Raw genomic sequence first — 27,817 nt, 5'->3', positions numbered from 1 at the left:
AGGTTCTGAGTTCGATCCCTGGTAGCCCCCCTCAAAAAAAAGATGTTTCTATGTATTCTTTTCTGTTTGAATGTTTTCCTTGAAATGTATACAAAAACTGTAAACTAGATTTTCCTCTACAATTAAATACTATTTGTGCAAGCTTTAAAAACTCTACAGACAGAAAAATTATGAAACTCGAAAGAATTGTATTTGTGGCATTAAAAAAAGAAGAGATAAAAAAACAAAACTTAGGATGGTAGTTACTTTGGCAGGTGGGAAAAGAGAGAAATATAGTGCTGGGGAAGCATTTACAAGTGTATCTTTAATCATGTTGGCACTGACCTAGTTTGTGGTTTGGAATGGTTGGTTTAAAAATTTGTGCTTGCTACTGACAGCAATGTTACTTATAATCTGGCATGTTCAAATTATACATTTTTTAATAAAAAATGCATGGAAGGCAAGAAAGTATATATATAGAAAAGTATGAATCACTAATTCATCAAGTGTGATTTCTTTTCTATGATGGAAAAGAAAGCTTTCCACACAGATGGCAATAATTAGTCGTCCAAGAAAAAGACTCTTCTTCCTCTGGAAACTAAGAGACCTAAAGATAGGTGAAGACATTCACTCATTTGAATGTAGATGGAAAAAAAAAAAAAATCAAAGAATTTTATTAGTGAATTAGACGAAAGATAATTTGTTCGTTCTTTTGAGACAGGGTCTTGCTATGTAGTTCAGGCTGACCTTAAACTCACTAGGCAGCCCTGGCTGGCCTGGAATTCATGGCAATCCTCCTGCCTCAGCCTCCCAAGTGCTGGGATTACAGGTATATGCCATCACACTGGGCTCAAGACAGAAGAATAATTTCTGAGTCTAAAAAGAAAGTTGTCAGATTACTTATCTGAGAAGAATTTTTATAAGTAAAAACACTATGTAGGGCCGGGGATGTAGCTCAGTGGCGCCACACCTGCCTGGCATGTGCAAGGTCCTGAGTTCAATCCCCGGTACTACAAAAAAAATGCAAAACAAAACAAAACAAAACTATGCAGACTAGGACTCACTGCCAACCAGGTAAAAGATTCTTCTTCACTCTATTATACCACACTCCCTCTGTATGCTGATTCCCAGTTCCAAGAGATTTTTCCCTTTGTTCTAACTGAACCCAACCCTGCTATATAAATTAATCCTCAGACTTAATATGTTCCTGTCAGCTTGGCCCATCAGTGGTTCAGAGCCGCCCTGCATCGAGACATACAGAATACGGCCTTGTTGTGAACATGTTAAGGACACATACTTCTGGTAACAAGTAACTAAAAATTTTAACTGCAAAACATGACAAAATCGTTAAAAAATGACACCATCTTACCTTAAAAGAAAGACACATAACAAATAAAAGGATCAATTTCAACATACATTAGTACCCACATTTCATTTAATAACAAAGTTGTGTGGTACTTAAAGTAGAACATACTGTTAAACATGTTAAACAGATATTCCTTAACTTGAGCATTATAACAACATAGTGAGGAGGTAAATACTATGTCCATTTAAAAATAAGGAAACTAGCTGGGGATTTAGCTCAGTGGTTCCACCACCTGCCTCAAAAGCTCAAGGTCTCGAGTTCAATGCCTGGTACCAAAAAAAAAAAATTGAAAAGCAAAGTAAAAATAAGGAAACTGAGCCCTGAAAGTGTTAATTCTACAGCCAAATTTTTTATGACACATTATTAGGTCTACATAGGTATAAATAACTATCAACACACACTGAGTTAAGTACATTATTAATTTTAAAAATGTTCATCACTTACTATGTATCAAGAGCTGTGCTAGACACTGGGGATATAAAGATGAGTAGCACACGATTCTTTCTTTCAAGGAGTTCATAGTCTGGTGAAGAGACAACCCTGTGAACAAATAAATAGCTTTCAGTGTGCTAGTTACTAAAGTGGATATAAAATGTAAGTAGTATACCAGGGGCACAAAAGAGAAAGCAAATAACCCAATCCACTGGGGCCAGGAAAGGGTCAGAGAAGACAACCTCTGAGTAAACTGCATCTTGAAGTATAATTCTTCAAAACAGAATAAAGGAGAAAACATGAAGCACTTGGAGAATTACTAGTGGAGCTAGATAATGGAACAAAAAGGTAAAGAGATGAAAATGAACACATCTAAATTGTACAGGTTCTTATAGAATAGCTTCTATGATACACTAAATCATGCATAGTATGGTTCAAAAATAAGAACTGCATTTTGGAAAAAATAACCTCAACAGCTATGAGGTTAGATATGAGAGGGTAAACATACCTCAACAAAAGCACTGGTAGTATGAAGGAAGTAACAGGATATATGTAAAGTCTTTGACCAGATAATTATGGCATTGCAGAGGGTTATACAGAAAAAGGAATCTGAACAACTAAAAATTCCCACTTCAGTATCTTGGTGGATCATGGAGCCACAACCAGGAAAGGGGGGGAAAGAAGAGCAAAAGGAGACAATCTTGTACAGCTTTCAAGATCTAGGGCCAGGAATTTAGCTCAGTGGTTCCGCTGCCTGCCTCACAAGCACAAGGTCTGGAGTTGGAGCCCTGGTACCAAAAAAAAAAAAAAAAAAAAAAAAAAAAAATCCAACTGGAGTCAAGATTTTGGATTTCATTTCCAGTTCGGCCACTTACGAACTGTGTGAAGTTATCTTTTCTATGGCTTATTCTTTTGTATCAGTAGGCTAGGAAGAGCAAAGCCATCCATCTCATGTTTAATAAGGATTAAATAATATAAAACAGGTAAAATATTTAGTACTTCAACAGGAAGTAATCACTTTTTTTTCCCTTAAATTCTTTTATTGGTACATTTTAGGTATACAATACATTTACATTTCTCATTGGGAACTTGTACCTTTAACATGATGCATCTTGGTTCTTATTTTTTCCCCATTCCCTGCCCTCCCTTCACCCCCTCCACCTTTCCTTATTTATAAAGACTTTGTTTCTTTTTTTTCCATTTCCCATAATTTTTCCTTTCCCTTCAGAAAGTAATCACTTAATAAAGACTAGTTACTGTTTTTAATTGTGGGAGGTTAGAAAATTTCACTTTGGACATGCAGTTCAAAGGGACTCTGCTAACATCCAGGAATCACAGACAGTGAGGCTGAGGAAACAGGTTTATGAAGACGAACGGCTTTGGAGTCACAGTTATGCAAATGGAATTAAATCAATGGAAGATAACAGGCTTGTTTATGAAGGTAGTATTTTGGGGTAAATGCTAAGAGGCCTGAGAAGGGGGCTGACCAACTTTTGCTAAGCAATATTAATACTGTGCTTATCACAAACCCACAGGGACAACAAACTACATGATGATATGACTATTTTCCAGCTGTCTCTGGTATGCAGGATATGAGCACACAGAAAAACCATAGGATCACTTCAGGTTCTGGAATTTAGAAGATGGGTGCAGCAAAAGAAAAAAAGAGCCTAAATTGTAACAAACTTTCCAACAAACTGGCTATTCATCCAAATGAATTTAAGTTATAATTTATATTCACAGATATGGCCAGTTACATCTATGTCAATCATGACCAGTCTAACCCTTAAAAATGGAACAAGATTATATAAAAGTTCATTATCATTCAACTGCAAACAGAAGAGTCCTAAATGTAGATAAAAATCTACAGCACACTTAAGTTACACATATCAAATCCTCATTTATAAGATATATGTTAATTGCCTGCTCAACTCAAGACTTCGACCTTAAGTCAAAAGCAAAATTAAAAAAAAAAATCTGATCAGAATAGATCTGATTCATTCTGTATATAGTGTCAAGACTTTGAAAAGCCAGAGAAGTACTGTCACAAATCCATATGCCTTTATCAATTAATGAACATACTTACTGGTTACCTAGTCTTCATGACAAAGATACAAAAATGGCAGAAGACAAAGTTTCTGCTTTAATTGTAGGTCTAGTTTTGAAGATAGTATTAACCACAGGAAACGACTCAGTAACAAAACAGGGAAGGTTAATCCAATGAATATGGATTCTTAAAGGCTAGAAAGCCTGAATCTGGGCAAAGTTCTTGTACCAAATGCATAAAACTTAAAACTCAAGTGTAGCAAAGATAAAGATGGTTGAATCAACCAATCACCTCTTCTGAACATATCAAAGAGTTAGCAACCGTGAAATATAAAAGAAGTATTTTATTGAAATGTAAACTACAGAATATGGAATTTAATTTTACTCAATACAGGAATATTACTTCTTTGTACAAAGAGATCATGTATAAAATGGTATTGCTGGTCATTTCCATGAATTGCTAAAAGGGACAGGAAAGTGATCAAATCATTTTGGTTTGTCTAGGACCATCCACATTTTAGTCTTATTATCATGGGAAACCTCAGTTCTAGGAAAACTAGGATATGGGATAATCTTAGCAAATAGTGAAATGGCTCCACCTGCGTAGATAGCTTTTTTATGTACCTCAAAGAAATTTTTCTAGTACAATCCTATCATAATAAAGCATAATTCTGCCAGTTTTCATTTGTGTGACCTACAAATTCAGAAAGAAAAAAAATATTTTTAAAGGGACCACTCACCACAAGGACTCAAGATAATACCACTAGGACTGCACACTGGGAGAGAAGAAGAGGCTGGAGCAAGAGGCTTTCTCAGTACCCAGTGTCTTTCCTAGCCTTCTGTTACTTCTCTCCAAATCATCACCACTGATGACCTCTGAAGACTGACCGTATTTCCAACTTCTTCCATAAGCTTCCTAACATTCAGGCAACTGTTCTTTTCTACCCTGTCATCATCCTCACTCCACAGCCTCTGCATCCATGCTAACAACTCATCACTCTGGTTGTGAGAAGATCTCAATTTCCATGCACTATCACTGATGACTTCATTCTGGACTGGATGGATCCTACTCTGCCTACAACCTCCAAACTGTGTTCTCTACCACTGTACTCTCTCCTTAGAATCTGTCCATTTACCTGAGGGACTTCAGTCCTTCCAATTCTCTGTCTAGGGGCAATACTATCACTACTTCACATAGCATAGTTTCAAACTTTCATATACATTATATCAGGGAAGTGAAGTAAAACCAATTCCAATTTTACCAATGCAGTAGCAATGTTATTTTTCATTCCTATTCTCTTTCATAGGGCTTTTATTACCATGATTGGTTCTCAACCACTGTGACTTTCTTTGAATAATCAGAAGGCTTGGGAAACATTAACACACCAACTGTACTATGTTCTCAATGTATACTTTTAACTAGTTGAAATACAAGCTAGCTGATTTTGTATTAAGTTTTCCTGTCTACAATGACCTCTTTCTATACATAATACTGATTAATTCACTTAAGCCCAAAACTCAAAAATGTATCCCTCCCCTGATAATTTATAAGTGTGCCACTGGGTGAAAAAGATGAACATTTCTAAGCTGTACCATTCCAGTGACTTGAAGAGTACTTGTACTACCTACCAAATAAAGAACAAATTGAGGTAGATTTTTTAAAATTAAGTTTTCTGATCCTATACTGACCTCTCCCTATAGAATATCACTGATTTATCCAGTTAAACCCAAAACACAGGAAAGTCACTGTTCTGATAATTTATAGCTTTCCAGTAGATGAAAAGAATAACACTTCTAATCTCTACCATTCTAGTGACGTAAAGAATACTCACAGAATACAAATAAAGATGGAGACCCAAATACGCCCTGTAACTTCTGACTATAGTTTGAGTGTTTATTTCAACCTAAAAAAATGTCCATTCAATTACAAGATCTAATAACCTCATCTTTCTATATATCTTGCTGTATTTTCAGCACTATATATGTATTTTAAGGAAGAGGATCACAAGAAGTATTTATGGGGAACAGGTATTTTAAAAAGATTTTTAAGTCAGTATTAATACTGAACTGTTATTTTTATTATTCTCCACCCAATTTCTGATTTTCAATCAGAGAAGTTAGTATATTAATGTTTTCCAAGCCTTCTGGTTCTGTTTTCACCTATCTAATCTTAACCTATTCTTTTTAGCAACATAAATCTGGGTCTTTTTTTTGATTTTTCTTTTTCAAAATCTGTTTCTAATTTATGTGTAACACAATGTAAGTAAAACTATTATTACATTAAAATGCACCACACACATCACAATTTTAATTTTCTAAGCACTCAATCTTGATCCATCTCTAGATATTTAGTGCCAATGTTAACCATTTCTCAATTATTCAAATGTCCTACTCTCAAAACTACTCCAAGATCAGTCTACTCAAACTATCAGCTACAAAATGAATACAAATTTCATTCTCCTCCTCAAAGCAACATTTGCATTGTTACTGTATATCCCTTACTGTGGAAGTCAGAAGCCTTGTTGAATTGAACCCTTATGCATGTGCTTCCTCAAATTATCATAGCATACACCCTTGTAACTGCTGCCCATTATATTCTTGCAATTTACCTTATTGCTCTTCACATGAAATTCACCTTATTTACAGATATTCAAGTCTGAAAGCCAAACTATTTAACTCAATTTTCTCCTCACTCTATTAATTTTAATTAACCTAATTCTTGATTCTGGGGTTCCTTAAATTCCACCGACTTCCTTGCCTTCTGATTAGCCCTGCATCACAGCAAGGATCCCTACAGGGTACAAAACATAATCATATGCACCTGTGTGATACTAGCACTTGAGGAGGTTGAGATAGGAGGATACCAAGGCAGAGTTTTGCCTGGGCAACTTAGTGAGATCCTGTCTCAAAATTTCAAGAGGGATGAGGTGGAGATACAGCTTAGTGTGAAGACACTGTACTTAATCTCCAGTACTACACAGACACAAAAAAAGTAAAAAAAAAAAAAAAAACCAAACAAACCATAATTGGGTAATATAATTTGCTTATCAGGTATAATTTGCTTATCAGGGTGCTTGCCTCAATTAATGACAAATAGTTACAATGATCACTCTTTCAAAAAAAATGTGCTTCATATAAACTTTGAGCCAGCAAAATTTACAGGGTCTTCTTTTCTATGCACAATGAAAATTCTTTGCCAAAAAAGTAATAAATAATTGATAGACTTAACACCAGACCAGAAGCTAGGCTGGCATAACCATGACACACCAAAGCACAGGCCAGTCCAGAAGATCAAGTATCAAAGGTATTTCTATTCTGAACTGACAGAAGTGTTGGTTTTCAACACTGATTAAGAGAGACGAAGAAGGACACTACATCCTTGTAAAGGGAAGAATCTAAGAGGAAGAGATGACAATCATAAATATCTATGCACCAAACACTAGTGCACCCAACTACATAAAACAAATAACGGACATGAAAAGTCATATATGCACTAATACAATTGTAGTGGGGGACCTCAATACCCCACTGTCACAAATAGATAGATCAACTAGACAAAAACTAAGTCATGAAATACTAGAACTCAATCAAACTCTTGAACAAACGAACTTAACAGATGTTTACAGAATCTTCCACCCCACAAAATCAGAATACACATTCTTCTCAGCTGCACAAGGGTCATTCTCCAAAATAGACCACATACTCACACATAAAACATGTTTAAGTAAGTGCAAAGGAACTGAAGTTATCCCCTGTATATTATCAGACCATAGTGCAATGAAATTGGAGATCCATAGCAAAAGAAACTCAAAAAATTTCATAAACATGTGGAAATTGAACAACACACTTCTGAATAACCAATGGGTCACAGAGGAAATTAAAGAAGAAATCAGACAGTTCCTTCAATTAAATGACAATGACAATACAACATATCAGAATCTATGGGACACAATGAAAGCAGTCTTACGAGGGAAATTCATAGCAGTGAATATGCATATTAGGAAAACGGAACGAGCCCAATTAAACAACCTGATGCTGAACCTCAAGCTTCTAGAAAAAGAAGAGCAGGACAACCCCAAAGCTCATACAAGGGAGGAAATTAGAAAGATCAGAGCAGAAATCAACGCAATGGAGACTAAGAGAATGATACAAAAAAATCAATGAAGCCAAGAGTTGGTTCTTCGAAAGAATAAACAAAATTGACAAACCTTTAGCCAACCTTGTCAGAAAAAGGAAAGAAAAGGCCTAAATCCATGCAATTAGGAATGAAAAGGGTGAAACTAACACAGACCCAGCAGAAATACAGAGGATCATCAATACCTACTTCCAGAACCTATACGCCAATAAGATGGAAAACACAGAAGAAATGGACAGATTCCTAGATACATATGAATTACCAAAGTTGAACGAAGAAGACCTAAAAACTCTGAACAACCCAATATCAACCAATGAAATTCAAAACTGAATTAAAAACTTATCAACTAAGAAAAGCCCGGACCCTAATGGCTTCACTCCTGAATTCTACAAGACATTCAGAGAGGAACTGCTTCCACTACTGTTTAAACTCTTCAATGAAATTGAAAGGGAAGCAATACTCCCAAATTCCTTCCTGGAAGCAAGCATCACCTTGATCCCCAAAGCAGAGAAAGACCCAACTGAAAAAGAGAACTATAGGCCAATCTCACTAATGAACATAGATGCAAAAATCCTTAATAAGATAATGGCAAACAGAATGCAGAAGATCATACACCCTGATTAAGTGGGATTCATCCCAGGGATGCAGGGATGGTTCAATATACAAAAATCAATCAATGTAATACACTATATCAGTAGAGCCAGGGACAAAAACCATAGGATTATCTCCATAGATGCAGAAAAAGCATTTGACAATAACCAACATGCATTTATGATAAAAACCCTACAAAAAATTGGAATAGATGGTCTCTACCTCAAACTGATAGAAGCCATCTATGAAAAACCAACAGCCAATATCATACTAAATGGTCACAAACTGAAATCCTTCACACTAACATCAGGAACAAGACAAGGATGTCCACTATCACCACTCTTGGTCAATATAGTTCTGGAAACATTAGCCACAGCAATTAGACAAGAGAAAGAAATAAAAGGAATAAAGATAGGAAATGAAGACGTCAAACTGTCATTATGTGCAGATGACATGATACTCTATATAGAAGACCCCAAGAACTCCACCAAAAGTCTTCTAGACTTAATAACCAAATTCAGTCAAGTAGCTGGTTACAAGGTCAACACACAAATATCAACAGCTTTCCTCTACACCAATGACTGGCTCACTGAGAGAGAAATAGGGCAAATAATTCCTTTCACAATAGCATCCAAAAAACTGAAATACCTAGGAATCAACCTAACAAAAGAAATCAAAGACCTCTTCTCTGAAAACTATGGCACTCTGAAAAGAGAGATTGAAGATGATATCAGAAAATGGACAGACATCCCCTGCTCCTGGGTAGGAAGGATTAATATAGTGAAAATGGCCATACTTCCAAAACTGCTATATAGATTTAATGCAATTCCAATTGAGATCCCAGCAGCATACTTCATAGACCTCGAGAAAACAATCCAAAAATTCATTTGGAACAAGAAGAGACCCAGAATAGCAAAAGCAATTCTAGGTAACACAGACATGGCAGGGGGTATCACAATCCCCAACCTGGAACTCTACTACAAAGCTACTGTGATAAAAACAGCATGGTACTGGCAAAGAAACAGACTTGAGGACCAGTGGAACAGATTAGAAGATGCAGAAACAACGCCAGACACACTCAGCCATCTCATCTTCAACAAAGGAGCCAAACACCCTCACTGGAGGAAAGATAGCCTCTTTAATAAATGGTGCTGGAAAAATTGGGCTTCAACTTGCCCAAGATTAAAACTAGACCTGTATCTCTCACCATGCACTAAACTAAAATCAAAATGGATTAAAGATCTAAATATTAAAATAGAAACTTTGAACCAGTTGGAACAGAGGTTAGGTAGAACCCTTGAAGACATCGGTGTAGGAAAAGATTTTATGAACAAAACCTCAGTTGCCCATGAACTAGCACAAACAATCAGCAAGTGGGATCTCTTCTTATTAAAAGGCTTCTGCACAGCAAGAGAAACCACCAGCAGTGGGAAGAGACAACCCACAATGTGGGAAAAAATCTTCACCTGCTCTTCCTCAGACAAAGGTCTACTATCTTGAAACTATAAAGAACTTAAAAAGATCAGACCTCCCAAACTTAAAGACCCAATCCAAAAATGGGCATCTGAAATGAACAGACATTTCTCAGACAAAGAAGTAGAAATAGCAAATAAATACATGAAAAAATGTTCAACATGACTGGTCATTCGAGAGATGCAAATGAAAACAACGCTGAGATTCCAGTTCACTCCAGAAAGAACGGCTGCTATCATGAAATCAACCAATAACAAATGCTGGCAGGGCTGTGGGGAAAGAGGAACCCTGCTCCACTGCTGGTGGGAGTGTAGACTGGTGCAACCACTGTGGAAATCAGTATGGAGATACCTCAAAGAACTAGGACTGGAAGTCCCTTTTGACCCTGCTATTCCCCTGGTGGGGATCTTCCCCAAAGAATTCAAAGAATCATACCACAGTGATATATGTGCACCCATGTTCATAGCTGCACAGTTTGTAATAGCTAAAACTTGGAAACAGCCCAAATTCCCATCAACTGGAGACTGGATAAAGAAAATGTGGTTTTTTTATAAAATGGAGTACTACTCAGCCATAAAAAATGGGAAATTAGAGACATTTACAGCTAAGTGGATGCACACTGAGGCGATACTCTTAAGTGAAATAAATAGGACACACATGAATAAATTCCAAATAGTTTCTCTGGTGTGAGAAACTGAAAGTGTAAATAAGGACTAAATGTATAACAGGTAATGCGAAATAGGAAGAAAAGGGGCAAAGGGGAAGGAAGTGGGAGGGCTAGAGGAAAGGACAGAAGGGAATGGGATTAATATGAGAAAATGGAAAAATAGGAACAAAATCTTTGTAAATAGGGAGGAATGGAGGGGTTGAAGGGAGGGCTGGGCAAGGGTGAAAAACAAGAACCAAGAGAGACTATGTAAAGGTGCAAATTTCCAATGATGAATGTCATTATATTGTATACCTAAAATGTACCAATGATTAGAATGAATAATCGAAAATGCAAAATAGGAAGAAAAGGTCCAAAGGGGTAGGGGTAGTGGGAGGGACAGGGGAAAGGAAAGGAGGGAAAGGAGAAATGCTGAGAAATGGAAAAAATGGAAATAAAGTCTTTGTAAATAGGGAAGGGTGGAGGGCGTGAAGGGAGGGTTAGGAACGGGAAAAAATAAGAACCAAGATGCATTATGTAAAGGTTCAATTCCCAATGGGAAATGTAATTGTGCTGTATACCTACAATGTACCAATAAAAGAATTAAAAAAAAAAAAAAGTGTTGGTTTTCCTCTTTTTCAAGTAGGAGGCTAGCAAGTAAAAACAGAAAGCATTCACTACAAACTTAATGTAGAGCTCTAAACAACTACTAATATTAGAAGCTATAAGAAATCTAAATCTGTCAACAATCACTTTCTATTATAAACTTTAAATCTGGTTAGTCCAATTATACCCAGTAAATTTGGGGAAGGAGGGAGGAGACTGACAAACTGCTGAGAACAGAAAACTATCATTTACTAGAGTCTAGTTTGAATTTGGATTTGAATTACTACTTCATAACTTCCTTGAGAGCCAACAAAACAGTCATTACAGGCAAATTCCTCAGCTGGACTGCCTGGGTTCAAAACCTGGCTCCATTTAATTATGTTTGAATTCTGTCAAGCTCCTTTACCTACAGAGCCTCTGTTTTTATATCTATGGGAATTAAAATACAGGTTGAGCATCCCAATCCAAAAATTCAATGTCCAAAATGTTCAAACTCTGAAATTCAAGACATGTAGATACAAATAGAAAATTCCACACCTGACCTCATGTGACAGATTGCAATCTACACAAGCACACTAGTAACATTACTGTACATAAAATTACCTTTGGGCTATATGCATAAGGTGGATATGAAACATAAGTGAATTCTGAATTTAGACTTGAGTCCATTACCCAAAATACCTTACATATATGCAAATATTTCAAAATTTTTAAAACTCCAAAATCCAAAAAGCATTCTGGTATTAAGCATTTTGGAAGAGAGATAATCTATAGTAACTACCCTACAGAGCTAAACAATTAAATGAGTTAATATTAACAAAGGACTAAAAATAAAATGCCTTAGCGTAAAATAAATGCTTAATAAAAATCAGTAAGGCTTTAGATAAATAATTTAATCTCTATCAGCAGCAAATGCTTTGCTAAACAAATTGGACTGAACTCTTTCCTATACTAGCCCTCAATAGACTGGACCAATCCAAAATGGAGTCACTCATGCTAAGTCTCATATAATCAAACTGAATCTTTAAAATAAGCAGAGGGATCACAAAACAGATCACTTTTTCCTCAAAACAGAAGATGCCAGTCTGAGTCAGCTTTAACTCTTACACAAATAATTATCTGAAGTAATCTGACATCAGCTAATTGGTTTTTAAAAAAAAAAATTTCCTGGTTCCTTGTTCTCACTAAATCAACTGTTCTGGCATTGCTCAGTCTGATCGCTCATTCTATTTTGTTGAGTGAAGGCTGCTCCATTCATGAGTTGTGAAATGAACATCAATTAAATGTATAATTAAGTTTGTTGTAATTTTGGTTTTCGGCCTCTTCAAAGAAAGATTAAAATCACAGACAGGGAGTTCTTGAATTATAAAATGTTATATAGATGCTGTTATTAAGAATATGAGAGATAGGTGTAGCGGTGCATGCCTATAATCCCAGCATCCCGAAGAGCTGAGGCAGAAAGATCACCAAGTTCCAGTCCACCCTGTGCAATTTTGTGATTCAGCAAGACACTGTCCTGAAATAAAAGCTGGAGTTGTAACTCATTTTCAAGGCCCTGGGTGCAATTCCCAGGACTCCAAAACAAAATAAAGCATAACATTAGGTGAGGGACAACAATGAAATTTAACAATGGAATTAAACAAAGTATTTATATAAATATATACAGCCCTATACATTTTTGTGATTTTTATTAGTTAATCCTTCTGAATACTGAGGTTATCCTTTCAGAACGTAATTCCTTGGCCCTTTGGTTTATCTCACCCCATCTACTTTATTTTTTTCAACAATTTCTAATCTAGCTTTTTGTAAAAATATATACCCTACACACGATTCTGTCCTAATACTATATTAAGTCTTTGAAAATAAAGGATACCCTTCTGCTTTCTGAAGGTGTGTACTTAACACCACTTTCACCTCATAGGATACTCTCTTCCCTTCTGGTCCCTACTCATTTATACCCTCCCCTCTCTGGTCAGCAAACAGATTGCTCTTTTTTTTTTTTAAATGATGCATGAAACCCAATCAAATAGAGAAAAAAAATCTGTTGACTAAATGAATTCTTAAAAAAATAGTCAACCTATTTGCTTACTTTCCACTGCTCTTCTATCCTTGCAATTTGTTGCTCCCCTAACTTGTACTGAAATTACCCACTTCTTCCATGACCCAATACTGGCCAATGCATACCCATTTACTGCTCTGATGTCTCCATCGGACAACGGTTCAGTCACTCAATAAACATTGACCTAAGCCTCTCATTTAGTATTTACAGTAAAAGGGAATCAATTTATCATGTAAAAAAACCCCTGATCAATAAACAAACCATATTAGGCATTTCTTCTAATAATTTTTCTGAATGAAACTCTTTCAGGAGATATATTAAACACTATGAATACAAAAAAATCTCAGTAAGATATGTTATTTCCCCTCAGTGAATTTATAATTTGGTAGTGGAAACAGACAAGTACTATAACTCATCAGTTTTAAGCTCATTTGACAGGGAGATATACAAAAAGTTGATTACAGAAGCATCTTAAGATTTGGCAGTATGAGGTGAAGAATTGTCATCTAAGAGAAACAAGTACAATTGAGACAAGCTGGGAGAAAATCTATTCAGGAACTGCATCCATGAAAGAAAGAAGTGCTTTCAAAACATGTTGGGCTCAAAAGTGAGACGACCAGTATAAGCAGGGAATATACAGGTATGTCTATTCAGGAGAAAGAAATGTTAAGAGATGAAACCATTAAGGCAGAAAGAATTTACACCACGGACTAAGAAAGCTGTACCAGTGTGACTGAAATATTTGGTGAATGTTTAATTAAATTTTAAAAAATTATTACAGTAAAAGACACATTGCCTTTAATTCTCCTTAAAATATTTCCCCTCACTTCAAACTCACTTATCTCATTGTTCTTGCCACTATCTGAAGCAGCTCTGGAAGTCCTCTTTCATGACTGTCTTTATAAAATGTGATAAAAAATATAGTAAATGGTGCTGAGTGCCATCCAACAAAAAGGCAGGCTCATAAAAGCATTACTGTATATCCTTGTCCATCTTATATACTGGATCTGGCACCACTCAACTCCTGGTTGTCCTCAAAGTCAAAATGATCATGAAAGGTAAATGTTTTGAATTGATTCAGGACATTAAGATAGCCATGACAGTACAACTAAAGACACTCACAAAAGACTTCCAGAAAAGGTTCAGAAAGTGCCAAGAACAATGGGATAAGTGTGTTCCAAGTGTGAGAATATTTTGAGAGGGATTAATGGCAACGTGTCTTTTACTGCAATAATTTAAAAAATTTAAAGTCATCATATTTTTTGATCATACCTCTTATAGGGAACAAAAAAGAATTGTTTACTGGACAGTATGGAAGTTAGCAGGTTCTTAACAAGAGAAAGTTTAATAAAGTGGTAGGATCAAAAGGCAGTAGTCTAGGAAGTAAATGAAAAGGCAGACACTTTTTAGATAATTTGACTACAAAAGAAAACTGTAAGTTTAAAAGAAGGTGTTTAGAGGACTGTTTCTGAACATGGAAGAGATCTGAACATGTTACAAGTAGAAAGAAACATGTCATAGATGAAGGGTTGATTACTTATGCAAGAATAAAGACTGGTTGAGACTAAAACACAAGTTTAGATGAATCAGCTCTTATTCTGGAATAAAAAGAAAAAGATGGGTGTGATGAGGGAAACCTGCCCCTCTCTAAAACTGTCTTGAAAGGAAGTTATGAAGGTTTTATCTAATGGCTCCAACTCCACAGTGTAGCAGGAGGCACTCTTTGAGACATAAAAAAACCAAAAATAGACAAAATTATCTGTTTTAACAGGGAGGTGGCTAAGGTAAGGAATTTGGCGCAGATGGGAGAAACCTGGGCTCATCTTTGAAGCGCCAATCGCCCAGAGACCTGTGAATGCTCTTCCTCCACACTTTAAGTTTGTGTTTAGAAGCCGTAACACCATTAGAGCTGTTTAAAGCACAGGTTCCGGAAGAAAAAGTTTCCAGCCTTTCTCCACTACTTGATCAAACTACCTGCTACTTAAATGCATTATTTACACACACTCTCTCACCCCTATTAAAATTCAGCTAGAGAAAACAAGATGATTCTCCAGAAAAACCATCTTCCCAAAACTCACTATTTATATATGTTTCTCTTCCACTGCCGGTTTTCTCCAAACTTGACTGCACATCCTAATCACCTGGAGTGATTCTACGTGGTGTACAAAGTGGTTCTCACACACAGATTCGGGCAGAACTGACTTCTTTTTTTTTTGTTAAATTCTTTTATTGGTACATTGTAGGTATACAACACAATTACATTTCTCATTGGGAATTTTACCTTTACATAATGCATCTTGGTTCTTATTTTTTCCCCATTCCCAGCCCTCCCTGAACTGACTTCTTACATGCTATCCAAACTCTTGTCCACCTAATTTAATCACCAACCCCCCAAACTCAGCTCTACCACTTTGAACTAGTTGTTATATGTCTTCATAGCACAGTGACCATGTTTATTTCTCTAATTCTCCCTTTACACTATCTACTTGTTATTGTAAACTCGGCCCCCTAGTCAGGCGGTTAGCCCTTATTAAATGTGCAATAAATGAAGACTCATAATTAATAAAACATTAGGCCTATAAAATCATTAGGGTGTGGTTTAAAAAAAACCTGGTAGCATAGAAAAAGATTTTAATTAAAATAGTATTTAAAATTCTATATAGGTAAGATTATAAAACCACCTATATCTTCCTCCATCTCAGTCCTGCTAGTTCTTAGCTCCAAGTCAAACGCCACCTCACCAATGTGATTTCATGCCAACAGTCCAAAACAAATGCTCAGTACAAAAAGGTCCAATTTTAAAAAATGCTCATTTGACTTACTACAAAAACAGGCAAAAGTGTATAAACAAGACAAAGGTTCATTGCACTTGAATACGCTCCAGCCCTAACTAAACATTGAAAACACTTCCAAAGTACTATGCTACTTCCCAAATGATACTTCAATTGGACTTCAAAAATTTGAGAAGATTGTTAAGAACACAGTTATCAACTTTCCCCACATACAAAACAATGTGACAATGTTACCAAGACCTAGCCTACAGGGGTCTACAGGACCCCTAAGAGCTTAATTACTTGTACCTTACAGGGAAACAAATACTCCAGAGAGATTTCAGAGATACTTATTTTTGTGCATATACACTGTTCCTGCAAAATCAAAACAAAATTCCAAAATAAACTGCTGAGACTTTGAAAAAGTACCTTAAGCACATCTATAGTGTCTGACCCAAAGGAAATAATTACAAGCCACTTTTATCCAGACTCCTTGATTTCAGACTTTGGTGTCACTAAAACAGCTTCATTTTTCTTACTGAATACTAGCTTAAAATCCAAGAGGGCCAGGACAAATCCTCTCCATTGCGTCCACCTCGTCTCTGTTAAATCCTGGCACACAAGGAGTACTTAATACATATTCAAGTCAACCAAACTCAATAACAATTAAGTAATCAGACACTAAAACCAAATGGTCTTATTTATATATTTTAAAAAATGAACCACAATACATTTAATGTTTTTTGCCTTTAAAATTACCATCAAATTCTAAAAATTCATGTAGAAGATACTCATTCAAGAGTCAACAGTTTAGAAAAGTTTTAGACAAAACAAACAAACAAATATCCCATTAAGTAGTTGAGTAAGACAGGGCATCTAAATTTCCCTGGACCTTCATTTTCTTATTAAATGAGAAACAGCGCACAAAACATTACTTTTTTTAAAGCTTAGCATCACTTCCCTGAAAACACTGCATATTTCATACAAAACAAATCATCCATAAGTGTAACCAACCTCACAATTTTTATTTCTATACCATTATTTGCCTCAAACACCCACGTTTTTACAAAGCTGCAATCCTAGACACATCATTTTATTTTCTACTCCCAACCCCCATAAATGGTAAAAACTAACAATTACTAAATTAATGGAATCCTTGTCTAATATAGAGAACAATTTAATTTATGCTCATTGTTGTGGAAAAATAACTTTGGAAACTATACTAGAAGGCCACAAGATGGTGGTATTGCTCCATCAAAAAGAATTGTTTAAAAAGTAAAAGTAAATATATCATACCAACTTCTTCAAAATGAAATATTTTAACTACACACCAAGTTAAAAATTGTGTTTTATTAGGAAAAATTAGCAAGACAGGAAAATAAATGTACTTATCAAATACAGCAGTAACTATTTCAATTTTTAACCTAAAAAGCCATCATTCTTAAAAATAAAAACTTTGAAAGAATTCTGTTATCATGATTTTTCTCCTTGCTCTACTCCCTCCCTCAATATTTCAATTATACTGATTATATAATTCAATAATATAAATTACAAAATAATTTAAATATGTTTTAAACACTGACAAACTTCATTTCTCCTATGCTTAAGACGATTCTTTTTTATTTTCTGTCTCTAAAGAACTGATACTAGGGCCAGGGATTTAGCTCAGTGGTTCCGGCGCCTGCCTCGCAAGTCAAGTGCAAGGTCCTGAGTTCGATCCCCGGTACCAAAAAAAAAAGAACTGATACTACACTGTAGTTATATCAACAAAGAACTATATCTAAATGGTTATCAGTACTGAGGATGAGGTAGTTTTTTTTCTATTTCTCAATATCTTAAAATATGCAATATTATATTTAGTGGGAAAATAACAAAAATTATAAAGCCAAAAAAATTACACATTTGATAATTTTTTTCCCTTTGCCTTGGTAACCATCAATAGAAAATAGGTTTCCTACTCCTTTGACATGTTACCTCAGAAATAACACTATGGACATTAAACCGTGCATTCCAAACTCTCAGAACTAACCTAACATGTAGTAAGAGCTGGGCAATATTCAGCTATCCCTGGGTATCCATAACGGATAACTCAAATTCAGATGCCACATCCCTTGTAATAAATCTGAGGTTGCTTGAATCCTTGAATGAGGAACCCACAGACAAAGAGGGCTGACTAACTTTGCTACACCTTAGGAAGCAGCAGGAAGCTGTCAAGAACACTTGCAGCTGAAGCAGAGGTGACTAAGACTCAAGAACACAAAGCTCCTTGATGTCAAGCTGCGCGTACCAGCCCACTGCCGAGACTAGTACTCTTCTGTACTGCAAAGGTCACGAGACTATCACAACCCAAAGTTACAGTCATTCTCCCAAATTTCCTGTTTCTGAATACATTAACAATTGCAATTTACTGGCACTTAAGTAAGCACAGAGATTTCCTAACTCTTTAATTCCTAAATGACAATTTCTAGTTTAAGAATAGTGTATTGGGAGAATGTAATTCAGAAAAGTTTTTAAGTCAGACAGACCTACATCCAAACTTCAACTCTACTATTTTGTATATTTAATCTGAATCTCTTCTCTTTACCTCAAAAATTAGGACACCAACACCAAATTAATGAAGTTTTTTCAAGTGTGAAAGGGGGAGAATTATAAATATTAACCCTAGGAAACAAACTGTTTCTAGAATCAGGAATGTAGATAATACACAGTAAGCGTTCATTTCCTAACCCTTACCCCATCACCACCACCACTAGAACCAAACTCTTAATTATTCTCAAGTACAGTAATACTAATATTTTTCTACTACTCACAGTAATATAGACAGAATAAGGCCTTTCAGCTACATAGCCATGCTATAGAATGATACACAGCAACCCCAACACACACCTGAAGGACTGGATCAAAATTACATTTAAGTACTTGAGAGGAACATAGTGCTGCAACATTTTTTGTTATACAATTTCTAGATATCTAGCAAGTAATAGACACAATGTGAATTTACTATTTACAAATACTCTAAAAATGTGAAACCAAAGTACAAGATTTCATTAAATTTTCATTTTAAGATGAAAATATTAAGATCCAAAATACATGAAGGCTGAGGCAGGAGAACTGCCTGGGCTACATACTGGGTTCAAGGCCAGCCCGAGATACATAGTGAGACCATGTCTAAAAAAAACAAACCCCTAATCTAGGGAATTTTTACTGAATACTGTCAGGTTTAAATAAATGAATTTATTATTATTTGACATACGAACACTCAGTTTATATAGGACAAATCCAAGCCTTCGTTAGGTTAACTAGACCAGCATAGCTCAACCAATAAGCCAGTGCCAGAACTCAAATCTAGCTTTGTCTTATTCAAGGCCTAAGCTTTTGATACACAATACTGTGGAAAAAAAAGTAAGGAATTTTTAAAACAAGTTATAATTACCAAAAACTTTAATCTAGAAAAAATGAAATTCCCAAATATAATGTATTTTTTCAATTCTAGGTAGTCACACATAAACAACCTTTATTGTAATCCATAGGTTGTAAGACAAAAAGAAATGGTCTGCTGCCCCACCCAAGAACGGGCCCACAAAGACGGTAAAAAGAAACACAAACAGACTCCTCAAATGCCAACTAATCCTTTGCACAAATTTATAAAGAATCACAGGTTTGGTTTAAAAAAAAAAATGTACTTACTAATGCAGTAACTGTTGTTTACATCAACCATACTATACTTTTTAGGTTGTTCCACGAACTGCCCCCACTTTAATGATCTGCTCCTCCAGTGCCAAATGTTATCAGATTTGGGGGTCCAGATCATCACAGGACTGAGTTTAAGTGACATAGACACAAGCTATCATTACCAGCAGCCTGAAGTTTTTTCATTTTCATTTAAAATTTAAATCTTTCCTCGTGACTTTTTCCCCAAAGTCAATGCCCTTATGCTAAAGAATGAGTTTTCCCAATGATAAGAACAGAGTCAACTTTCTTTTTGCCCAAAAGCCCAAACTCCAAATTTGACGCACTTCTGTATAAATAAGCTCTATTTAAGTAGACTACCTGATAATCATAATGTCCAACTTAATGTCTTTCCTTCTTAAAAAAAGGAAATGTCATCAATCAAGAGAATTTCTTCTTTTAGAGAATGGGGAAAAAGTCTTGAACAAGGAAGCCAAAGTCATTTCTGTAGCCTACTCTTCACCATAATTTCCCTGTTTCAAGTTTCCATAGTTTGTTTTGCAACAAGTCCTCAGCAATTATCTCAAGCCTTTTCAAACATCTGGAAAGTTCAGATGTTAAGCTCTTTGTATGTACATTACACGTGTACATAAGGAATACTTTAGTTAGAAAAATGGTCTCTGACAGAGCCCACTAGGAGCCCAGATTAGAGATTTGGTTTCTGTCAACAGTTATCAAATTAATATGTGTAACACCACCTGCAATATTTGCTAAAACAAAGACTCCTCAGCACCCTTCTCACGGGCCACACCATGCACCCTGGAAGACATGTTTGACCCAAATGACCATGAAATGAGAACTGCATTGTGAAAAATACTGGTCTACTCCACATTTTATCTATGATGGTAAGGTTAACAATTTTCATTCCCAAGTTGCATGGCCAAACCATCACTCACTGATATACTGCCAGCTGTGTTAGCATCTTTCCTAGGATCATTCTTAATCTTTTAGTAACTGATTTTTTAAATTTAGAGGTGGGATTGATATGATCAAACCAAAAATAAGCTACACTGGCCTTGAGACATGAGTGGCTCACTATGAAGTGACCACCAGTTTGATTTCTCGATTTAATAATTGGGAATTAAGAGAAATAAAAATAATTTAAGGACTTATGTTGCAACCACCATGCATTGTTTTCTAAGGATTTCAATTAATCCTTATAAAAATCCAGTAATTAGTCTTTTCAGCTTACTAAAGAACCAGAGGGCAACACTGCTATTAAAGAGCCCTGAGAGATCAGATCTACCTGACTTTAAACTATGGCTCTTAACCCGTATGACAAGAGTGCCTGTATTCTTGAAAACTTTTAAGGGGAGAGCAATCTAATTTGTCTGCTTGTTAGGTAAAGAATCTCTTAATTTATACAGAGCAGCTTCAATTAAGTAGTTCTCTTTAATGCGACACATACAAAGAGGAGTACACCTTGGCAAGTTGGGACTAATGTTAGTCACAGTATTCCACTTCAAGTCAGGACTCAACAGTTTGCTTCTACCCATACTATTTAGTCATAATTATGGGTATACTGAACAGCTATGAAAAAAATCTGGTTTCCCTACTTAAATAAAGTAAGAGCAAGGAAGAGGACTTTCAAGAAACACCACAACTTAATTCTATCCATCCTCTTCCCTAGTTCTATAAATCATGTTTCTCAGTACATTTCATCACCAAACTTCTCCCCACAACAGCTAAGGTACTTTTTTCAGAAATTTGCAGATTTGCAGTAGGCTAGCGAGGCCCATTTTTTTAGCATAATTCTTTAAATGAAATAATTCACTATTCCACTCAGAAGCCATAATGTAATAAAAACTACTCATTTTCATTTCAGAGTCAACTATGCCACTACTTAGTTGCTAACTTGAATTAAAAAAAAAAAACTACTACTAAGACTAATACAAAATGACAGTGAGAAAAAGGTAGTGATAAAGTGAGAAAAACCTAGCTAGCATGCAAGCCATCTACCTGCTTCACGAAGGGAGGAACATTACCTTATTCCTTACATTTCTGTAAGGCATTCCACTCCAGATTCCAGAAGGAAAAAGTACTCTTTCCACTTTAGTGGTATCTCCCCCACAAAAAGAGATTTATCCGGACTTTTTTCAAGATGCTGCAAACAGAAAGTACATGTGTGAGGCACAGGTTGGTCAGGGATGGTCAATGTCAGAGTGACCAGCCAAGTCTGGGCTCACAGGTCTCACACTGAGGGTACGGGTATTTCCCTCTCTGTAGCCAGGAGCCCACTCTGTATGTGCTACTGTCTGACCCAATTCACCAAAGTGAGTAAATTACCACTGCTTCTAAGCAGCCTGGAGTCTTGGCCCTACACTTTGTTGGACCCTACTACCCCTAAGCAGAATAAAGCCACTCGTGCCCCACTATGGCAGCTACTAGGTCAAACCACAGAGGTCCACAATTCCCTCTTCGTATTTTCTTTCTCTTCCCTACTCTCATTGGCCCCGGGCTCTCAGGCATGCTAGGCAGGCATTCTACCTCTTGGCTCCATCTCTAAACCCTCTTCACTTCTAAGCAAATAGCTCAAGCTCTTTCCGTTGGTGTAGTAAGCCAAATGTGCTGTCATTTGCACCTTAGATTCAGCCTCCCCCCTCCTTTCCCTCCGGCAGGCAGAGATTTCAGTCTAGATTTGCAGAAAGCAGTAAGCAGCCTAACCATCAGCTTCCAAAGCAGTTTTCCAGGAGACCTGGTTCTGAGTAATACAGCTGAGAATTTAAATAAATAATACTTAATAAATAATACTTGATATAAATAATACGTAAATATAAATAATACTTATATAAAACTTGTGTAATCAGTCAGCCTTGGTGGCACAAACCACCAGCACTCTGGGAAGCTGAGACAAGAGGACCCCAAGTTCAAGCCCAGCCTGGAAAACTTAGCGAGACTCTGTCTCAGAATCTTAAAAAGGTGCGGCTGGGGATATAACTCAGTGTGAAGGCCCTGGGTTCACGTCCTGGTCTCAAATGGATTCATGAACATATGTAAATAAACCCCTAATTTGCTTTACCCAACTGAAGGAGGCAGAAGTGGTCCTGTGCCAGCCCCAAGCCTAGGCCTTCAGAAAGGCTGGTTGCTTCTGCTTTTGCACTCTTGTGAATGCTAAGCTACCAGGTAAGGCTGTCAACCCTGCTGCCAAGCCCACATGGAAAGGAAAGGACTCTGAGACTACAAGAATGTGTCCAGGAGTCTCCAGCTGAACTGTCATCTTAATACAACCAGCCTTTGCAGTGCTCACCAGCAAAGACAGAACAACTACCCAACTGAACTCCACCCAGAAAAGCAAAACTGAATGAAAATGGTTGTTTTAACTCATTTACTTTAGGGTTGTTTGTTACACAGGAATAGACAACTGAAATGTTCATCTAGTTCCTCTTATTTCCCCAGAGAATGGGAAAGTTATAAACATACTCCACCAAATTCCAACAACCTCAGAAGATAAAGTCTGTGTTCTTGATGTCAGTACTCTTTTAAATACATGTTTTAAGAGCACAGGTCTCGTGTCTGTTGTCTCAAAATTGTACTCTAGTACCTAACACACTGTCTGGCATATAGTAAGCACACCAGTATGTGTTATGAATGAATGCTAAGTGTAACAAATGTCACGGCTGAATCAACAAATATTAGTCTCCACTATAGCTCAGCAACTATCTGACATATGGTTTTATATAATACATTCAAAAAATTGTTTAAACATGAACTTTAAGTGCATACTAGGCAATTTTTAATGATGTCCTTCTTAATGGTGAAGCTTGGTGTGTATTGGTAAAATCATTGTATATACTTTGTAAAGCACATACATAGACTTTGTAATGGCAAATAACTTGATAAATACTTTGGAAATAAGATTCTGATGTGTATGCTCCAAAAATACAAATATTCATGGACAAGGCTTTTACAAATGAGAATCAAACTTCACTTTATAAATACAGGATTAAAATTCAAAATATTTTGAAAAGAAACCAATACCTACATTTTACCAATGTACTATTCCAAACAAGAAATCAACTAACTTCTGTTTTATCCTTGGCAAAAGGTTTAACTATTCTGTGATAAAATACTTACAAATTTCAAAATTACCTACCAATAGCCATTGAAATAAGACAACCATCTTAACACAAAGATGGAAACAGACAAGTTCAAATCTACACAGTACAAAAGTTAACCCATACTTCAAACAGGTACATCCAGAATCTTCACATACAGTTTACAACTAAAGTTTCATTGTGGGTATAGAATCAGAAGTTTCGAGGGAAAAGAATACTGACCTAGGTACACAAACATGGATTTTAGCTCTAATTTTAGTTCTAACCTTGTCCTATGCCCTGGAAATTTAGCTTCTTAAAACATCTATTGAGCCTCATGATATTCATCAAAAAGTAATGATTATCTCCAGACCCACCTAATTCTCAGTTGTCATGAGAAACACGATAACGTATCCACAACCATTACTTAAAAATGAAGAATGCTACACTCCTGGGATCATCTAGTCCTCAACTGACAAGGTCACTTAAAGGTTATAACTATATTCAACTCACAATAAGTCAGTTGCATTATCTTCATACAAGAAAGAACCCATCATTGTCAATGAACTCCTGATTTCAACTTTACCCACTTGCTAATACCTAGGGCAAGTTATATAAAGCCTTGGAATAGTGTGTCCTGTAATATAACAGCAAATAACATAAATCACTCAAAATTCTCTGCAAATTGTAACAACACAAATGTAATATTATTTTTCAGATGTACAGCGTGTCTCTACAGTAGGGTTCTTACCATGTAATTCAAGAATCTGAAGGTTCTATTTTTTAAAGTTTCCAGTAATTCCGAGAGCCACCCCCCAGCCCAACAGACTGGCCCATGCAGTTCATGGAGTAACTTCAGGTGGTCCATAGATTCCCCTAAATTTATACTCATGGTGCACATGAAAATTTTCCAAGCCAGTAATATTTTAATTTCACCTAGGGATAGTAACCTCTAAAAGGCTGTATTAAAATAACACACATGCTAAGGGAGTAAAGCTTCCGTGGATCTTACTCAAAATACTACTAGTCTTCCTTGATCAGAATTGGGTTTTTACTTTCTTCATCTTCGTGCTCATTAAATTCCATCTACTGTACTTCCTTTCTCCTTTCCACTAGCATTAGTACCACAACTATCAGGAGTCTATGTACCTCCAGGGTCCCCCAACTCAATTCGCCCTACATGCGAATTAATTACCAGATTAACCCTCCTAGAACAAAGTTTTTAAATTGTTTCACTCCCAACTCTAAAATCATCTGTGGAATCCTCACTGTGCATAAAACCAAGTCATTAGCCTAGAATTAAAACGGATGTATTCACTTTTTTGTGTGTGTGTGCCAGGGATCGATAAAACAGATGTATTAAATGGTCCAAATTTTTACTTTATCATCTTTTACCTAGTACTATTTCTTTGTCCCACCCAATTACTTATTTATCCCTAAATGTATGAACTCCACTTAGATTCTTCTCTGCTTTAATCTTTCCTTGCTATCAAAAGTCAGTCATCCTTCAATTCCAAGAGCTCCAAAGCCAGGAGCACTAAGAACCAACTCCTCAAACTCCACCTTGCTACATGAGTTCCACACCCTCTGAATTTGAATTCTATGAGGATTTTCACAGTTTGTGAAACAACAATATATCAAAAGACAAACTTAACAGCATACCAAAAGACAATGGAGAATTTGTATATAATCCTATCTCCCAAAGGCATAAAATGCTAATCATCCTCATCTTTGTATACTCCCAAAATACCTGGCACTGTCATGCAGTACTGTAGATGCTTACTAATTGTGCAGGGAAGTAAAAGAAATGTCAGCCATCCTGGAGTAAACAGCAAAGATTACTATCTCTTGGAAGGAAGAAACTCTGTTACGTACTGTATCATGCCAGGTTTCCAAAAAACATAACTCTTAATTACTGTTTTTCAAAACATACTGTCTTAGGTCTTATACACAGTTCTACATTTTATGGGAAGAACTATTTGAAAATTTTAATAAGCTATGTCCCTAAGAACTATGCCACATACAGTACTTGAGTCTCAATTTCAGTAGCTGTTGACACTTGACCATTACACTTTCAATATTTAAAATATTAACTATTTATGAAAAATTATAATTTTCAATCACAGCTTTATCTACTGCTTCACAGCTGAAAGCAAGTTCACATAAATGAAAGAATGTCTCTCTTTTAGAAGGTGCATTTTTCTTGCATAATCCACAAAGACTTGGACAGGTGAAGTGGATTTATACATAAGCTGAGCTCTTTTAGAAACCTGCAGAAAACTATAAAACAGGTATTTCATATATAAAAAAATAAAGGAAGGTGTGGGGAGATAACCAGAAGTTATCTCTCCACTATTACCAATAGCATTTTATAACAGAAATCTTGTATATTTGCCTACACAAAAAGATTTAAAAAAAAAAAACTTAATAGAAAAAGAAAAACAAATCAAGCTCATGGAAAAATACTTTATCCTGGAAGAGTAAAAATGTCTAAATTATAATAGCTACTCCTCTTTCCTAATGAAGGTTTCATATGACTGAAGCAAGGGAAACTCAACTCCCAATCGATGGAGTAAAGCAAGGACTGCACAATCCTTGTGCACACAAAACTGGTTATCTGAAGGTTTAAAAGCAATGGGGCAAACTACAGAATTAAAATTTTTAAAAGAAATTCAAGGAGAGGGCCAAGTCAGCAGAAGATAACAGACTACTAATAAAATCTGCAAGGTCACCGGGACCCAGCAGGTCACGAAAGGTGGAGGCGGGGGAGCTGCGGAGTCAGGGAAGCCCCGACGTGCTGAAGCCGGCTCGGAAAAAGCCGCGGCGAGGCTGGAGTCCTGGGTTCGGGCGGTGGAATTGAGGTGAAAGTCAGGGCGCGGGCAGCTCTGAAGGGGGTGCTGGGGAGGCTGGACCGCAGGCGGAGAGGGCGGCGGAGCACAAAAACACTTCGCCCCGGTGCCGGCAGCACAGGCCTGAGCCCGGGACCCCACCCGCCAACTCCCGCCTGGACCCAGACCGCGTTCCCGGCCGCCGCGCCAGGGTCGCGCCAGGGTCCCGCCCGGCCCCCGCCCGCGTCCTCACCAGGCGCGAAGCCGCCAGCTCGCGGCCGCCGGGGTTGGGCAGCGGCGCCTCCTCGTCCCGCGGCGGGCGCCCTCAGCCTTCCGCCCCCAGGATCGCCATCTCGCAGCAGGCGTCGGCCCCGGCAGCCAAGGCCGCCCGCAGCCACTCGCAACCCGCACGCCGCGCGCGCCGACACCCGACCCTCCCCCCACCCCCACCCCGGCCACGCGCCACCCCCAGTCGACCCCACACCTCCCCTGCGCGGGAGCGCGCCGCGTGCCCAAGACGCCGGCGCCGCGCTCCGAGCGCGCGCCTCCCGGCCGCCCGCCGTCCCGACACCGCGCGCCGAGCTGCGCTGCGACCGCCCAAAGCCTCCAACTCCGGACCCGGAATCCGGCTCCCCGCGAGCATGCGCAGCGAGAGCGCACCGAGGCTGCCTTTGGAAAACTCCGCTCCTCCGGGTCTTCGGAGTGGTCGAGTGGAGGTAGAGGGACAGCCAATAGGAGAGGGGGGCGGGGCCTGAACGTGTGGAAGGGGTGGGGCCGCCGCCGAGGTTTGGGAAGAGGCTGCTCTGAACTCTGGCTGGGCACTTTACTGACTTGATTTTCCGGTCCGCGGGGGAACCCTGTACGAGACCTCGGGTACGAGCCTCTGAGCCCTGGTGTTCTTTTCTCCAGCGCTGTACAGCCAGAGTCAGCTGTTAATAAATATTTGACCTAGCTTCCGAGTTTAGTATTTGACTTGGAACCCATTGCAAGAGTAAATAATTGCACTTAGCAGATGGTCACACCAGACTTGCAGTCCATTTTTATTAGTAATCAAATTGTTCGTCCCCCGCCACTACATCAGCCCAATGCTAAAGCTGATGCTTAGTGAGCAAGTACTTGTGT

The 27,817-nt window shown here is 37.4% G+C and overlaps 1 protein-coding gene across 7 annotated transcripts in view; it reads right to left on the bottom strand.

The window, feature by feature from the left end:
* The window catches only part of Wwp1 (WW domain containing E3 ubiquitin protein ligase 1), a 106,543-nt gene extending 79,149 nt beyond the window's left edge, over positions 1–27,394 (bottom strand). For 3 of the 7 annotated variants that reach the window (XM_004841973.4, XM_021255969.2, XM_087190556.1), the window contains exons 1-2: positions 26,949–27,083; positions 1,790–1,885 (exon numbers count right to left, since the gene is read on the bottom strand). The gene's annotated coding sequence lies outside the window, so the exon portion shown is untranslated. Of the gene's footprint in view, positions 1–1,789; positions 1,886–21,818; positions 21,938–26,948; positions 27,087–27,313 lie in introns of those variants that run through there. The other 4 variants (XM_021255968.2, XM_087190553.1, XM_087190554.1 and 1 more) reach the window with 4 other exon arrangements.
* Between the last annotated feature and the right edge of the window lie 423 nt (positions 27,395–27,817).

This window comes from Heterocephalus glaber, unplaced genomic scaffold (genome assembly GCF_053883595.1).
Source record: "Heterocephalus glaber isolate CG9 unplaced genomic scaffold, H.glaber_assembly_v1.0 deba00001553, whole genome shotgun sequence".
NCBI classification, from domain to species: Eukaryota; Metazoa; Chordata; class Mammalia; order Rodentia; family Bathyergidae; genus Heterocephalus; species Heterocephalus glaber.
The sequence above is the reverse complement of the archived record's forward strand: the minus strand, read 5'-3'. Positions and strand labels throughout refer to the sequence as shown.